This window comes from Pseudopipra pipra, chromosome 2 (assembly GCF_036250125.1).
Source record: "Pseudopipra pipra isolate bDixPip1 chromosome 2, bDixPip1.hap1, whole genome shotgun sequence".
In the NCBI taxonomy this organism is placed as follows: domain Eukaryota; kingdom Metazoa; phylum Chordata; class Aves; order Passeriformes; family Pipridae; genus Pseudopipra; species Pseudopipra pipra.
The window spans coordinates 59,632,347-59,649,904 of record NC_087550.1 but is presented as its reverse complement, the minus strand read 5'-3'; the positions used below and the strand labels follow the sequence as shown (position 1 = coordinate 59,649,904).

The following is a 17,558-nucleotide window of genomic DNA, read 5'->3' as shown; positions in this document are numbered from 1 at the left end:
TCTACCTGGACTTCAGCAAAGCCTTTGACACTGCCTCCCACAGCACACTCCTGAAAAAGCTGGCAGCCCACGGCTTGGACAGGGGCACTCTGTGCTGGGTTAGGAAATGGCTGGAGGGCCGGGCCCAGAGAGTGCTGGTGAACGGTGCTGCATCCAGTTGGTGGCCGGTCACTGGTGGTGTCCCCCAGGGATCAGCGTTGGGCCCAGTCCTGTTTAATATCTTTACTGATGATTTAGATGAGAGGATTGAGTCCACCATCAGCAAATCTGCAGATGACAGTAAGTTGGGGGGGGAATGTCGTTCAGCCGGAAGGCAGGAGGGCTCTGCAGAGGGACCCGGACAGACTGGAGAGATTGTCTGATTCCAGTGGGATGAGGTTCAACAAGGCCAAGTGCCGGGTCCTGCACTTGGGTCACAACAACCCCCTGCAGTGCTACAGGCTGGGGACAGAGTGGTTGGAGAGCAGCCAGGCAGAGAGGGACCTGGGAGTTTGGATTGGGAACATGAGCCAGCAGTGTGGCCAAGAAGGCCAATGGCATCTTGGCCTGTATCGGGAACAGTGTGGCCAGCAGGACCAGGGAAGTGATTCTGCCCCTGTACTCAGTGCTGGTGAGGCCACACCTGGAGTAGTGTTCGGTTCTGGTCCCCTCAGTTCAGGAAGGATATTGAGGTACTGGAGCAGGTGGTGCTGCTGGTGAAGGGACTCGAGCACAAGTCCTATGAGGAGAGGCTGAGGGAGCTGGGGTTGTTCAGCCTGGAGAAGAGGAGGCTCAGGGGAGACCTCATGACTCTCTACAACTACCTGAAAGGAGGTTGTAGCCAGGTGGGGGTTGGTCTCTTCTCCCAGGCAGCTATTGGTAAGACCAGAGGGCATGGTCTTAAGCTCTGCCAGGGGAGTTTTAGGTTAGATATTAGGAAGAAATTCTTTACAGAAAGGGTAATCAGGCATTGGAATGGGCTGCCCAGGGAAATGGTGGATTCTCCATCCTTGGAGGCTTTTAAGATGAGATTGGACGTGGCACTTAGTGCCAACATCTAGTAACCACAGCGGTAGTGGACCAAGGGTTGGACTTGATGATCTCAGAGGTCCCTTCCAACCCGGCTGATTCTATGATCTCAGATCCCATCAAAGATCTCATTTACAGGGAGAAACATAAAACTGCACCATGGGAGACGTTAATTTGTGAGTCTCTTCCCACTCAGAATACTGTATGATTCCGTGATTCATCTCTGAATGGGGACACCAATGGTTAATAGAATCAGTACCATCCTAGTAGTTTGAGTGCAAAAACACTGAAGTGAAGACACAAAAGAAAAAACCTCACTTAAAATATGAGCAAAGTGCAGTTCCTAGTTGTTTTGCCCAAACCAGGGAAAAAGGTAAGCTTTCTGACAGAAGCATCCCATTAAGCTGAGATGAGGAAAGACCAGATGGAATTTTCAAACATATTAGCAAGTCATGTAACCACATTAGTTAACACTGGCAAAACTTCTTTAGCAAGGCAGACATATCAAACACAGGACCAGGAGCTTGATGGTTTTCATAGCTTTGATATACGAGTTTGAATTAACCGAAATATCCTTCTGCAAACAGTGCAATGCATTTACCTGTGCACTTTTTTGATGGGTTTATTTCAGGCTTCCCCCCTCTTTTCCTTATCTGCATTTTCACTCTACTGTCCAGCAAGCTAATCTTCCATAACCACATAAGCACCACAGTGACAGCCCTCCCTAACTGGGAAACTTAGTCAAGATGAGACTAGAACATTTTTCTTTGATTTAATTTTATGTTTAGTATTTTACAGTTTTTTACTAGAACTGTTTAATGAAATGAACAATTTAAAGAAGATATTTTTGATGATAGTGATATTCAGACCACACTTCTGCTTTATAGCAATGCAGATAGTGCAATACGTGATTATAATAGAAACATCAATAAACCAAACCTATTTAATTGTTTAATATTATAAAATGCTAAAAGTTGACATTTAATAGTAACACAACATTAGGTAAAAGAAGAATGCAGCTGTGTGTTCAACAGGCAACTGTTATCTTGCTTCTTTGTCCTTTGAAACTAAGGTATTTTAAACTATCATTTTATCTACTAGCACACATCAGTAAGTATTCAGCAACACAGTATAATACTCTCCTTGACAGGTTCTAAATATCTGTTCCAACAATGTCAAGTCCATAGTTATTTTAGTAAAGTAAGATTTAAAGTATCTGACTTTTGTGTAAAAAGATTCAAGAGGAAGCTGATGAACTAACTGTTGCCAAAATGTATTTTTTTAAATTGACATAATAATTAAGAAAATTAGTATGAAAGCAGGCACAAACCACTTATATAAACTCATTATGCAATGTTTACACTAAGTGTTCACCACTAATAATTTTCATCTTCATAGAAACTGGGATCAAAATAAAACTAGGATAACATTTTTGTATCTCCAGCAGCAACACAAAGTTTGATTCCTGCACTGTGATATTCTGGATCTTTGCTATTGACAGTGAATATGAAAAGTTTGAGAAGAAAACATTAGAAGGAAGAGGGAGAAATGGTTTCAGGTAAGTTTCTATACCTACAATTAAAGAAAATGTAAGAAGACAATTGCTACATGAAGAACTAGATATCCACTGCATATTAAGAAAATAAACCAGTAACAGATAATGACATATATTACAACGATAAAGACAGATGTCTGTTAATACAAAAATATAATTTAAAATATGACAAGGAAACAAAGGATAAAGCATAAATAGACACAAGACCAGAAGAGCTGAGAAATACTGAAATGAACGTGATTTCCTCCAATATACTGTCGATTATAAAACACATTTGTTTTACAAGGAATTATGCTCACCACAGTTAAGTTTACTGAACTTAAATGCTACTGCTGATATTAGCTCAGTTAAAATCCATCATTTTTTGACACATTTGCCTTTACATAGAAATCTGATTGTACAGATACACAGAGTTCACAAGCTTGGTATTCTTATAATACTTACTGCTTCACTGATTCTCTAGAACTATGTCTTCAACATAAACCAAAGTCTAGTCTAATTCTTATTTCCCAGGAGTTTTCTCACAAATCTGCAAAATAGAAGATTTCAAATATGTACTGTGGCTTCTCTGCCTCTCAAGGCTTTTATATGCCAGTGCCCTCAGTCAGATTTATTACTCCTCACATAATCTAATATAGAAAGAATTCACCCGATTGGTTAATCTGCACAGTACAATGTTGCTATATAAAGCAATATTTTGAGCTTCCAGTTTGGGATGTTCCATGAGCACAACATTTTGAAGGAAAAGAGAATTTCCATCTACAAGTAAATAGAATGCTACACTCCAAATATTTTCAGCTATTTGAGATATTTTTAAACATCTGCATTTCTTATCAGCGTTGGCGTTGTTCAAACTGGAGAGAAATGTGAGACTGAACCATCCAGAAGCTTGAGGAAGGGAGCAACCATCCTGCTTCTCCTCACTGCCTGCCCAGGGTCAAGAAAGAGATGGGGGGTTCTGAAGAAAATAAATAAAACATAGGAAAGAGTGCACTTCTGCTCATCTCCCAACACCTTTTCTGTTCACACAAAAGCCTTCTTGCAACAGATGACCTCTATCCCACAGACAATTTAAAGACTGAAATATGAAAGGCACAAGGTGGGACCCAAAATAACAAAGAGGGAGGATGACATACAGGAAGAAAAAAAGGAGAGTGGATGCAACAAAACAAGTGATTTAAGTCCAAAAGCACTGGAGTAAAGGATGAGGAAGAAAAAGCATGGAAGCAACATGAAGTAAAAACATTGGAACATATACTGAACAAAAGCCCTCTGCCCTACCAGGTCACCTCAACCAGTTGACACATGGCACTTTGACTTGTCTGTACATCCAAAAAGCTTCTACTAACGTCTTTAACTAAGAGCTTAGTAAAAAAAGATCATTTTTTTCTTGTCTAAACCAGATGACTAAAGCAATCTTCTAATAAAGCAAAATCAGTTATTGATTCTAGCATCAAAGAACTGCACTTGCCTTTGTTCTCATTTAATATGTCTCTTCTACACGTATTATCTATTTACTTACCCATAAGGGAAGTGAAATGGCTTAGGTGTTCATTACAAGATGCATTGTCCCTGTTTTGCAAACAACACTTTTAATGCCTGTTATACAGCGTTTGCTTCTGCAAAAGTCAGCTGAGCTCTTAAGTCTTGTGTAAATTCAATTCACTGATATACTTAGTAAATGAAAATGCAATTTTCTTTCCTATGCTATTCTGATTCATACCTCCCAGGAAGATATTAACAAAATAAATCACAAAGCGCTTGACACTGTACTTAAACAGCAGTCTTAAACAGGTAGAACTGCCCTACTCAAAGTCATTTTCATGTAGTGGAAGAGGGCATGAGAAAGATTAGATCTGTGAGATTTGCCTGGAACAGTGAGTGAGACTATGACTGTGAGCATTCAAAAAGTTATTTGTGAGTGACTTGCTCTTGTGATCCAAACAAACAGCTACCTTGTTCAGGTTCTTATTTAACTAGCTCTTCCAAGGCAATTAATATAGCATTTCAACAGGTGACCTAAATGCTAGGCAGGACTTGTTAACCCACTTTATACCAAGCACCAACACTGTCATCGTTTTGGAAGCAGAGAAGATCATCTCCAACTATTTGGAGCAGTTATGTATATTACAGCAGAAGAGAATGAATGCACCCCAGAATGGCTAACACACACCCAAACCTAAATTACTGTGAACTGGGAAGAGAAGGGAAGCAGTAATATCCTGCAACTGACACCCACTAGGCTGATATCCCTGACATCCATTAGGCTCCATGTTAGCAAGTCCTACTACTGACTGATAAAGTAAAAACTGGCAAATAATAGAAAGTGATAAAAAAGAAAAGGGACAGTCAAAAGATGGGAAGGGGAGGGGTGAAGGGTGGAAATGAGAGTAGTTGCTTTGGAAAGGCACCTTTTTTTGTTCCACTGGCTATAGAGGGAGTTTGGGTGACAAGGTAGATGGCTAACCTTGGTATCATTGAAATGAAGTGACATGAATCCCACGTTACCTAGTCCTTCTAGAGGTTATAAAAGAAGTAATTACATTCACAATACAAAAGCTACATTTCCTTCTATTATCCCCTGTTAACTGTATGCATTTGCACAAGTTTTATGCAAAACTATTTGGTTCAGCAAAGTAGTTTTTTAGTTAATTTTTCATATAGCTTTTCTGACAATCTATTTTCACCTCAGAAAGCACTCTGTTTTTATACTCAGACTGATGGTTAAAAGCATTTCAGATGACAGATATCATCTATATTTATTTGCATCATAAAGCAATTTCTAAAGGCAAAGCATGATAAAAGGAGTATGAATTCAATGAAAAAGGTATTAATATTTGCATTTATGATGCAATTATGCAAAAACATTGCTTGAGAAATATTGCATGGACATGATATGTGGATAATGTAAACCTAAGTGTCAAGAAGATCTAACTAGAAAATGATATAGGTAACAAAAAATAAAGACTCCCTTTTTCTCAAAAAAAAAAAAAAAAAAGAAAACCAAACCACCCATAGTTTAAACTTTTACAATGTTGTTTATAACAAAACAGATGAAGATCAGTTCATTATTACCAGACACCTTTCCAGATACATCTGCTATACCTCAACTCTGAAGGTTATTAGTTCATGACTTTATTAGAGAAGGCTAGGAGTAACCAGGTAAGTAGAATGCAGTTCATTAGCAGCTCTGAACAGAGTACACATTAATTCAGTGTTACAACATGTAAAGTGAATGGAATTAAGGAAAGCAATTTTAGATAATGAAATTTTAAATATTTTATATGCTATTAAGTTGCTTCCAGACTCCACTGGACAAAAGACAGACAGACAGAATCACCTACAGAGTTAATTATCCCTCTTTCAGTGAAATAGCCTGTTCTCTTGATAAATTGATTCACAAAACTAATGCTAAGGTTTGAAACCAAGACATTAATTGAACTGCTGAATTATGGCTTTGTATATTTTTTTTCTGAAAAAACTTCTGTTTCTGGCTTTGATAAATTTGCTGGACAAAAAAGCTACAAAGTGTAAAAAAAAAAAAAGTGGAGTAATCATTAAAAATACGCATATTTCAAGATCATCTGTAATTTTTTTATTGCCATCCAGTCCCTGAAACCATTGACACATTCATTGGGAAAAAATGCTGGGCACTGCCAAGGTATATTGTTTATTGGCATAGAGACCAAGTATTCAAATGAGTAGTTCCATCAGGTATGTATTCAGCATAAACCAAACATCATTCGCAATGAAATGATGTAACAAATGGAGAAGCTAAAAGAACAAGAAGCTGTGAAACAGAAGCAAGTGTAGCACTCAAAATAATGCAGGGATGGGATTAGATTTCTAGGGCACTAGCTCGAGGTACAGCAATAAAATTATAGCAATTATGTAATATATAGAAATGAAAAACTATATAATAATAAAATTATAAAATTATTTTTTAAAAAATAAGATTGTGGAGTGTGCCACTGTTTCTTGAATCGTTCTTTCCTTTGACACTGTCAAAGGTTGGCTGGCACCCGCTCCCAACAGGTGCACAAATGCCATGGCCAATGCCAGTCCAGCCCTGCTGACTCACTGTGGCAGGTGCTTCCTGTCAGTTTTCCCCCCAAGAAGGGAAGGTGACCCTCCAGCCATGCCACTCATAGTCGAGAAAGAGAGACACCTTAAATGCCTGGCAGATGCCCAGCCAACATGCTTCATCCAAAGGTTCTCTGGGGTCACCTTCTTGAAAACTCACCAACACTTCCTGTACGTTCCTTTCTTCTGGTTAAACACCTGCAATAGGAAGAAGTGTCTCCGGATGCATAATCAGGACTATGGACTTCCACGAGTCCCACAGTAATAAACTACTTGAGCAACTGAGCTTTCAAAAAGGACAGCCAGTTCTTACCCTGAAATTACGCTCATGTAACAGAAATGACCTCTTTTGAATTGCTTTTCCAATTAATTGGTTTCCAAGGCTTTCCTCATTTCCTGCAAGGATAAAAGGACCATATTCTCTATCATACCCACGAAATTGCCCAGAATAAGAACATCTATTTACTTCATTCACTAAATTCACAAGAAGCTGTTCAGGAGAAAACATTAAAGGTTTGGGGTTTGAATCACTGGGGCAGATCTACTGAGGTCTTTTGCTGGGAGTACAGGAGCTCACAACCAAACAGAAATCATCCCAACACCCTTTCCAGCAAGAAGTCTTTTGACTCCTTTCATGGAGCAGTTCAGAAGCTCCATAATGAGGCAGAGAAGACCTCTCTTTATTACACTCCAAAACCCATACAAATTTGGCGCTCTCTCCCCTTCCCAAGGGCTTCTACCTGCCTCCATCTTCTCTCATAAATCATCAGATAAGCCAGGTTTGTCCATGCCCTGATGGCTAAACAGACAGATTTTCTATGTAATGGCTTTGTTAACAGCCTCTCCAGACATGATGTTTTCTCTTTTGGGGAATGGCTTCTCTCTGGAGGAGGATTCAGGTTGTCCTCTGGGACTCCTGAGTTTGTTATAGCTGCTTCTTCTTCCTGCCTAGGAATGGAAAAGCTTTTGATAGTAGCTAAACAGTCATGAACTGAGGTTTGGTGGCATAACAGAACCATTAGCCAGCTAGCCTCTACTTTCTTTTCCTTTAGGAGAGCGTAGCAAAAGGCACCTGAACCCTGGATCTAATACTTCATTTTAACCTATAACATACCTATAAATATTGAAAATTCAGAACTAGCAAGTGAAACATTTAAAAACTTTGCACACAAACCTCTCCCTAACTACCTACAGTCTTACAGGGCAAGACTGCTTTGTAGATTGGCAATTCTCAGGGCTTTCTTTAATTGAACATGTTCTTTGGAAGCCCTGTTGGACTTCTTACAAGTTTGCCCTTCCACCTCTTTTCATCACTTCTATGGCTCTCCTCCAGCAAACTCCCAAAATCTAAAGGTACCAACTCCCTCTCCCTCCCTACTCCTCACCAGAAAGCAAGAGGCAGAAAATGGTAAGCAAGCTGTCTTCTATACTGTTTCCCACACTCCCATTAATCTGAAGAAAAAATTGTACAGGTAACTGTGAATAAACCAATTTAAATACTTCTACCATCTGTCATAGTGTTTCTTGTCTTCTAAAGCAATGAATGATCTGAAAACCTGGTTTGAGTTGGCTCTTCTTGAAGGCCCAGAAACTACTCATGAGAACAGAGTAGAAAGTACACTGAAGAGGTGTTAAAACAGATGTTGTCTCCCAAAGCAATAAGTCTTGTACCTTCATTTTCACAGCAATCAAAATCTCAGCTCCTAAGAAATCACTGCTTTTTGGCAGCCTATATATTAGCAGGATGTGTATATTGGCCTTGTCCTTGAACTCAGATTTCTGATTAAGACAAAATAAAGTTACCCAGGCCTTTTGTTTGTTCTCCAACTTCTGTTTTGTTCATGATAAGAGACTGTTTTCAACACAGTCAGATTTTGAAGAGCATTCAGTATCAGCAACTCCCATTTATGCATCTAAATAAGTCACTTTGGATTTGCTGGATGCTGAGTGTTCTTGGAGAGCTTACCCATCTACTACTTGTGTATCACTCCACATACTATTTGCTCGACCTGAAGACGACATTGACAGACAGACAATGCACTGCTCAGGTTAGGCACGCAAGGAGAACAATTCTGTCATGGTACAAAAATGCCCTTTATAATGACACACTCTTCCTCATATCTCTGAACTTAAGTGTTTAAATCACATACTTTGTACAGATTTCAATACCGAAAATAAACTTCCCAAGTACCTTCATTTTTCAAATACTTGCACAATTCATCTGACTTTGTGGCAGGTCATGAAACAGACACTCTTCTCTCCATGCACATGGGTACATGTGTTTTAATTTGATACTTTCTTGATACTAAAACATTTGAGAGTGGTCATCATTGAATGACTGAAGGGAATATGCCATGATTAAAATCACACAGCTTTTTTTTCCAGGCCATTCATTAGGAAGGTAAGAATTCATATTCTTCTGAAAACTAAAGAGAAGGTATGGGCATTCCCAGTTGTTGTCATGGATACAGCTGCTGAGAAAAATGTCATTGTACCCCTGCAGATAAAGTATGTGCCAACTGCCTGGAATATGTGGTGGCAAAATCACCACAGATGTTAAACACTCTCACATGGCCAGCACATTCCTCTTGAAACATACACTAAATTAAAAAAAAATAAAATAAAGTTATTTTTAAATATAAAGGTTATGGCATGAAGGAAGAAAAGGCTAGTCAGTCAAAAAAAAAAATGTTGGCACTTTCATAGTTCATGATGTCATGGAGGAAAAAATATTATGGAACAATAGTATGAGTAAAGGATCAAGTGTCAGCCCAACTTCGAGTTTTCTGGATTTTGTCAGCATGTGTTATAACAGGATTGTTAACTACAATAACTATATTTCTTAGGTCAATGGTCAATTTAAAACCAAAACAAACAAATAAGAAAGGGCAACAAACACACACTGGAAAACTGTACCAGGGAAGCTCTGTTCCTGATTAGACTATCTCAAAGTGTCATCATTTTTACATGGACTAGGGCTCTTTGAATCTCCTTCCACTTTAACTTTCCATTAACTATTTACTGGGGACACAGATCACAAAAAAAATGAAGAGTTTGAAAACTCAAGACAGTTCTTCATTGGATCATGGAGTCCTAGAATGGCTTGGAAGGGACCTTAACGATTACCTAGTTCCAACCCCCTTGCCATTTTCCACATCCAATAATCTCAGCTCTTGAGTCAAGTAAGGTGATTACCAGGGTGCTTCTGGAGTGTTGCTGCACATCACTTAGTGATATTTCATTGCACCATGCAGGTAGGAAGACGCAAATACTGTTTCTACACAGAGCATGCAAGGCTATGGATTCTCCTCTCCTGGCAAAGTAGAAGCACACAATTCCCTTTCCCTCCTCACATAATCTTTCAGATACCATGCTCCTAAATAAGCACAGAGAGAAGGGAAGGCAGGCTGCCCCTAGGAAAATCATTACCTTGCTTCTAGGGCATTCATTACTTTCAAGTGTGGGAGCAAAACTCCAACAGCTGATTAGGATGTGGAGAGGTGAATTTGGTGGTAAGGCACCAAAGGTGAGAACATCCAATTATACCCCAAAACACCAGCTGTTTTACCAAAGCTGGAAGAGAGCTCCCTCTATTTGATGAGCAGAACACAGATCCTACCTGAGCAGAGATTCCTACGCCACTGCTTTCACAAGAGGTCATGATGTTTATCCCAGACAAGAAAATAATTGTTGATTGGCATTCTACCATATCTGATCATCACTATGGCCCAGCACCCTAACCTGGTGTTCACTGAAACACAGAAGTCCTTTGAAGCTATCGAGTTGTTTTAGAAAAGCCACAAGAACAGAAAACAACTCGCTCATGGCAGCCATCCCCATTTCCCACCACTGTAACCAACAGTTTGACACAGGCACATCAAACAGGCATTTGACATAATGAATAAGGAGTACACAAACTAAAGAAAAAAAAATCAAAAGGCATTTTAAACTAGTATTCAATAGATTCTCTAGTACCCATCTCAGCTTATGAGTTGTAAGTTACTTCTTCAGGAATCAAAATGTGTTTTGAAGAATCCCTAAGTTCATTTGAGAGAAGAAACAAAAAAGAAGAAAAAGAAAAGAGAAAAAATAATTTGGCCTTTCTAGTTTGACAGACAAACTTTAAGTTCAAATCTGACATACAGATAATTATAGTATCCGAATGCACATTTCAGAACCCACATGCCTGGCAAAAAGAAAATTTCTTAATAGTTACAGAAGGCTTTCCAGTAACTTGCATCTACACTGAATCCCAGTCCTTTGATCCCACTAGCCTACTATACCTCCCCTGTTTGTGTAGCAAATGATTTGGGCAATAAATGTTTTTAAATTAAAATAAGTTCATATCCTCCAAATACATAAAAGGCTTAGAACATCACCATTTCACTCCTGAAAGATGGAAAGGATTAGCTGGATATTTCAGATAAGCAATCATGTTCTACTATTTGGAATACAACAGCAGCAATAAAAAAATATACTAAATTCATGGAAGAGATCATCTGAGGAAAAACAGGGAAAACAAAAAAGGAGTACCTCAGAAGCTACAGACTGCAGAAAAATTATGAAAAATTTCAGACTGAACACTGCCCTCAAGGTAATATCCTCCCTTTTAAGATCCACCCACAGAATTAAGCTTATCCCGTAAGCACATTTTGTTTCCGGGAGACAAACTGTCACAAAGCCATTACAATAGGCAATATCTGATATGGTGCTAGAGATGGAATATCCACAGGTCATTTTCCTGACCAAGCCACCCCACAATATTTCTAGGCACAGATGTGCAGCAGTCAGCAAAATCTACAGGCACTTAAACCCTGCTTCTTGTTTGCTATAAAATTTTGCAGTGTTATCTGCTTACTATGAATGCATGTTAGGTGTATACTAAGCTCTCTGCACAAAACACTAAAAATCACACACATTCTCACTTCTACTCCACAGATACCCCTTACTTCTCTGTTTTGTTCTCTGTCTGAAGCAGGAGCTTACACACGAATGACTCAAGTACTACGTCCTTCCTTACTGACGCACTGAACACCCTATCCTCTGCTAAGCCTTCATTTAAGCCTCTGTTGGCTGAGACGACACATGAAGACACTCTTAGAAGTTATAACAGTCCTGTTCATGGCCACATTATGCCCATGTCAAGGCAAAAACAAAGGACTTAGAGGTCACTGAAAGAGATGGTCAAGTTAAGCATTCACTGAGATGCTTATTTCCAGGTGTCCAAGACATTGCTCAAAACAACTGTTCTTAAGTTACTTTCTTGTTTGCAAACAATCTTCTGTCTGTGCTTTGATCTACCTTCAGCAGGAAGCTGTTCCACACATTACGTTCCATTTCAACTGCACCGATGAAATGTGCAGACTGCCCTTTGCATCCTGCACTCTTGTACATGGAAGCTTTTAGAAAGGCTAAGCATATCTAACCCCATTGTTCAAATCCCAGGATGCTGACATTTCAGATCATACTCTCCTCTATGCAACTTGTGAAAATAACAAAGATAAAAACCTCCCACCAATGCTCAGGCAGATGCTTGCCCATATGCAATGAACCCAGCACACGTTGCCAAGAGACTGCAACGATGAGCAGCATTTATTCCTGAATACTGTCAAATAAGCTTTCACTATGTATTAACTCTAAGCAATAAAACATGCAAGATCACATTCTTGTTTCAGTTTAGAATTCATTTTTATTGCCAATATATAAAAAGGAGATAGTTGTAACAGACAAGCTATGATGTTCTTAATTGGTGAAGAAAAAAGATAACTTTAAAAAAATCTGAGAACAAGCAATTTTCAGATAGCATGTATAGAAATTCCCCCCGTAAGCTCCACTCCCTAGGGTAAAAATTAAGTGCAGATTCAGTGAAATTTAGGAGCCTTTGAAACACAGAAAAACTCAGTCTATTACAAGATACTGCAAGTGATTTTCAGCCTTTCCATCTAAGGTAATTTAGCAATTAAAAGCCACCATTAAACCTTAGATGTCAAACATTTTTCCTTATTTATATCTATCAAGATGAATAATAATTTTATACACTGTGTACTACCTAGAGAACAAAAGTTCTATTACATGTATTTCTAATACAACATTGCATACATTCTTAGGCCTTAACTGTTGATCAAATTTTTCAAGCAAAATTCAGTGCTATCAACTACCTTTTTTTTTCTGTGGATACTGCATATTATTTTTGTCATATAGCTTCATATAAATTTCTTTCTGTTCAAGTTACATTGCATACCTCCCCAAAGAGAGAAAAACACAGAAGCACTTTTCCATACATGACAAAATTCAGAATTTTGTCACACCAAGAATCAGAAGTTCACTATAGCTTAACACTCTGGGGAGAAGAGTTGGAGTCAGTTATTTCTCCATCACCATATACTGTGGTAAAACTGACTAGTAGTGTTACCAACAACTGACAAAGCTTACGTGGTCCAAGGTCAAGTAAGATGAAGCTTAGGCTCAAACAGGAGACATAGTCTATCACTAAACCACACAGTTTGAAAAGTTTTATAATTGTTTCCATGATAAACAATTTACCAGAGGGGAAACATTAAAAGTATATCCGGAACATGAACGGCTAAGAAGTCTACATTTTATCAAGTCCTTGTGCCATGTATATCCTTGCTGCGTTTAGATGGGTCTTTTCTGTACCACACTCATGACTTCTGAGTCATCTGTCCCCACCCGCAAGAGGTGAAGATTCACTCTCATGGCCAGACCCAGTGTTGTAGGAAGAATGGCAAACACGGTGCAGCACTACCCAGGCACCCGCAACTGTACATTTGTCAAACCCCAGATCATCAAATGTGATGATACAGAATGACACCAGAAAGAAAGAAAGAAAAAAAGTGAAGACAATTTAAGTTCTTGCAATTTCCTTTTATAGGACTTCCCACTTCCCCTGAGCTCCTCTTCAAATTCTAGCTTTCAAATATTAACTAAAGCAGCATACAAACAGTCTTAAGGCAAATAAATCACAGCCATAGTAGGAAGACTTTTCAAAAAGAGCAATCAGTCCAGGGAGGTTTAATTTAAAGAGAGGAGAAAGACTTTAGACCTTGATAAGGCATGATATGATTCCATGGCATTGATCTGCAGTCATATAGCTTTATCTGTAATGCAAACAACAAGTTATTTGGAATGTTCCTAATTAGGTATAATAAGTGTACACTGGCACACTACTAAATCTATAAATAGACAGCAACCACACCATTTCACTCCTGCTCACTCCCATATTATGAAGTATGGGAGGGGAGAAGAAAGGAACTTTCCTTTTTTAAAATCTTTCTTAAAGTTGTACCATTGAAAAGAAGTAATTTTTTTTTTTGCTTTGAAAGCTATATAATCAGGCTTTTAAAACTGACAACTCTTCCTCAGCAGACACAGGTTATCCTCAACAGCTGCATAAAAGGCATAAAAGGAAGAGAGAATACTTAATTTGAAATAAATCAGGAACCATATTCTATTGATCTGTAAGACATTTAGAGAGCCACAGCTCTGGGCAACCAAATGTTGCCTTGAAAATGTCCCTGCTCTGAGCATAGGGGTGAGACAGATGACCTCCTGAAGTGTCTTCCAACCCAGATTGCTATTATGATCCTGAAACAACATTCATAAATATTTTTTCTATAAAAAGTCCCTCTCTATAACCTCTCACACCTACACATAGCAATTTAAACTCTGGATCAGCTATAAATAACCGTGGTGTATATTTGGAAGAAAAGGTATAATCATCTGTAAAACTCAGCAGAAGTCATATGCCTCATGCCCTGTGACTTATTTTTATTTCTTTTTACTCAAATAGAAAAATATAATATTTCCCTGTCATTTCCAACACCTCACTGTAAGACAGCCTTTCAGGGACACAGGTTTATCACAAGCTCAAAGGGTAATATGAAATAGGAGCCCTTTGTAAAACTGTTGGCAGCAGATCTCTGGCTGATGAAGGGTGGGGAAGAAGTAGAATCTGTGATGTTAACTCCTTTTATCTCCTCCTCAGTGGTGCACACTGCAAGTATATGAAAAAAAAAAGGGGATTTGCATTTTGTGCATGGTTTGCATGCACACATACACGTGTGCACAGAATTAGTGGGCTCTAATTACTGGTCTCTGTGCAAGAAGTAAGATCATCTGAAGCGTACATACACTCGGAACTTCAGAAAAATACAAAGTTTAAAGAAATCGGAATTACAATTATATATTCTTTTAAAAAAAAGCTATTCACTGCAGTTGCATTTACCTGGCAACAGCAGGTAACGTGAGATAATACACAAAAGCACTGATGGGTCTTTAAGCCTACAGCTTGACATTGCCAGCACATTTAATAGTTTGCTTTTGACAAGAGCTCGTCAGATGTTCTGTACTTACCAGAATCTTCAGTTCTTCTGATATGCTGAAGAAGCAGTAGAACAGAGTTTTGCATCGGGGGCATGGATAGAAATCTGACAACTCTCTGAAGCCTGGAGTATTTTTTAATGTCTTTTATAAAATTACAAAGTAGGGCAAGGAAAAACCCTGTCATTTAGTAGACAGGATACAAGCAGAGACCCTAACTTGTGTAACCTGCCTTTGAATTTTTGAAATATTATTTGCCAGTGGATCAGGGAAGGCTGGACACTACCAGCCTAAGCAGTAAAGCATCTCAGGTATAAATTTTATCTTACCTGCACATTTTGGTCAACATTCTCTCTACAAAATGTTAATCGGTGGACTCATTACAGGTAAAAGTCTTTTCTGTGCTTGCATCGTAGAATGATGTTTATTAGCCCAACATTCACTCATAACAAAAAAAACCCCAAGATACAGTCAACTGAGTTACATGAAGTTTTCCTAAATTCTGATTTTCCCCTATAAAACCACAATAATGCAAACTTCTAGCTTACATGCAAAGTTTGTTTAAACAAATTCACTCAGGGGAAAGAAAATCAAGTTTAACAACATCAGATAGATGGTTCTGAAAGTTATTACTGTTTTTGTCACTAACGAGAACCTGTGTAAATGACTAAAATATTTTCTACTACCTTAAAAGTTTGGATTGAATCAGAAACATTGGTTCTTCACCTCATACTCAAGTAACTCACACTAGCTCCCCATTGCAGATCTGCATCCCCTCTGCATTCGTCTAGGCAGAATCCACAAATTATAAATGTCTCGTTAATATACAACGGAAAGAATTACTGTTTACGCCATGATCACCACCATGAACATCACCATTCAAGGATGGGATCCTTGACTCACAAATCCCCTTTTACCCTTTGTGGTCTCTTTTTTCATTTTAATAGATCTACAAGATTGAGGTAAATCAGTGTTTGTCAAGAGAGTAACCCATGTGAAGCTCCCTGATGCATCAGGCAAAAAATGACTATAGCTGAAAAGTCAGCAAACAGGGTGCATTAGTTTTCAAGTCAATAGCTCCACACTGAACCATCTGCTCCCAGGATTGATCAGTACCACTGAAGGAGGAGGCAATGAAGGGTGAATATTGAAAGAAGCAACCTCACATATCTGCACCCTCTCCAAGACTCCACACCCAACAAACTTTATAGTTTCTGGCAGTTCCTCTCTTTATAGGAATTATGGGGAGAAACCTTTCAGAGGCACAGACTGAAAGGAAAAGGCATGTCACCCTTTCTCTGTTCAAATTCCTGAAGAAACCATGACAGCAGCCGGCAGGAAAGGAGGGAGAGAACACAAAGCAAGATGTCTCTATGGGAGCGTTAAAACAAACATAGAAGTATGTACCCGTCCTCATGGTCAACAGAGAGTGTGCACAGGGAGGGAAGAAGTCTCTGCCCGATGGGCAGCTGGGACTGCTGGTTAGCCATGCTGATCCTTTCCAACATCCTGACCCGAACCAAAGCAAGCCACGCTTCCCACCAGCAGAGAAGACACTGATCTCCCTCTCACTCCAGAGTATCACAGCAGCAATAAGGACTACCAGCTGTCAAACTGAAGCCATTCAAACTCAATTGCTAAATTTAAGCAACCACACAACAGGACATAACTGACCAGAGCAGCATGACAGTCCTTTAGATCCACTTAAATCTCTGCAGGCATGAAAAACCTCAGCAGATCTTCCCAGCATGGAACTATGCCAGAAGTGCAAAATGACACTGAGGGCACAGCCGGTTCTCCTCAGTAAGCCGGTCTAGAAAGACCCTGGCAAGCGCTGGACACACATCCTCCCAGCGGCTGCCCACAGAGGGACTCCTGTTGCTTCCCACCCAGCAAACATATAGGGAAACTTGCCACCCACAAGCTACTACTCGGTTTCAAAATCCTATTCAGGTTGCTAAGTGACAACAAAGTAGTGTGATCTCACACAATTTCCAAACCCCAAGCGCTTAAAGGCAAGGAAATGAATTGTCTAGATCATCATAAATCTCCTGCTGCCCATCTAATAAACAAATAAATTCTCATCAAGTGTAAAAGCTTGCTGAATTCATTACAATAATGCTAACTCTCCCAAGAGTACAGCTCAGGTTTTTGTTAATGTGCTTTCAGTATCCAAGTGGTGAAATATTCCTAAAGAGAAATATTATTCAAATGAAAAACTAAGCTGGAAAATAAATTATTTGCTCTTTCTTCATAATTGTGCAATATATCAGGATAATTCCTACATGGTAAAAGTTTTCTAAGTCAACCATGTTCTGACTTCACGTATGAAATTTTTATGGCCCACATCCAATGAGCATTTAAGCACTGGCCTAATTTTAAGAAGTAATTAATCACATAAAAGTGTACAGGATGACTGAAGTGTTTCAGTATGTACTTAAATGTTGCACTGGAATAAATCTCTTCATTAATTTTAAATAGCATCTAAGGTAGTGGTCTTGATTTTAGCATATCAGTGAAACAATATTTATTTTGGGTCTACATTAAGCTTGTTTGCTGTGATAAATGCATT

At 38.9% G+C, this 17,558-nt stretch overlaps 1 protein-coding gene and 1 long non-coding RNA gene across 4 annotated transcripts in view; one reads left to right on the top strand and one right to left on the bottom strand.

The window, feature by feature from the left end:
• Positions 1-17,558, bottom strand: part of DGKH (diacylglycerol kinase eta) — a 162,330-nt gene that overhangs the window by 131,290 nt on the left and 13,482 nt on the right. The window lies entirely within an intron of this gene.
• On the top strand, positions 2,388-4,013 carry LOC135409741 (uncharacterized). The gene is made up of 2 exons (XR_010428343.1): positions 2,388-2,566; positions 3,401-4,013. It is a non-coding gene; the product is annotated as an uncharacterized LOC135409741 (long non-coding RNA).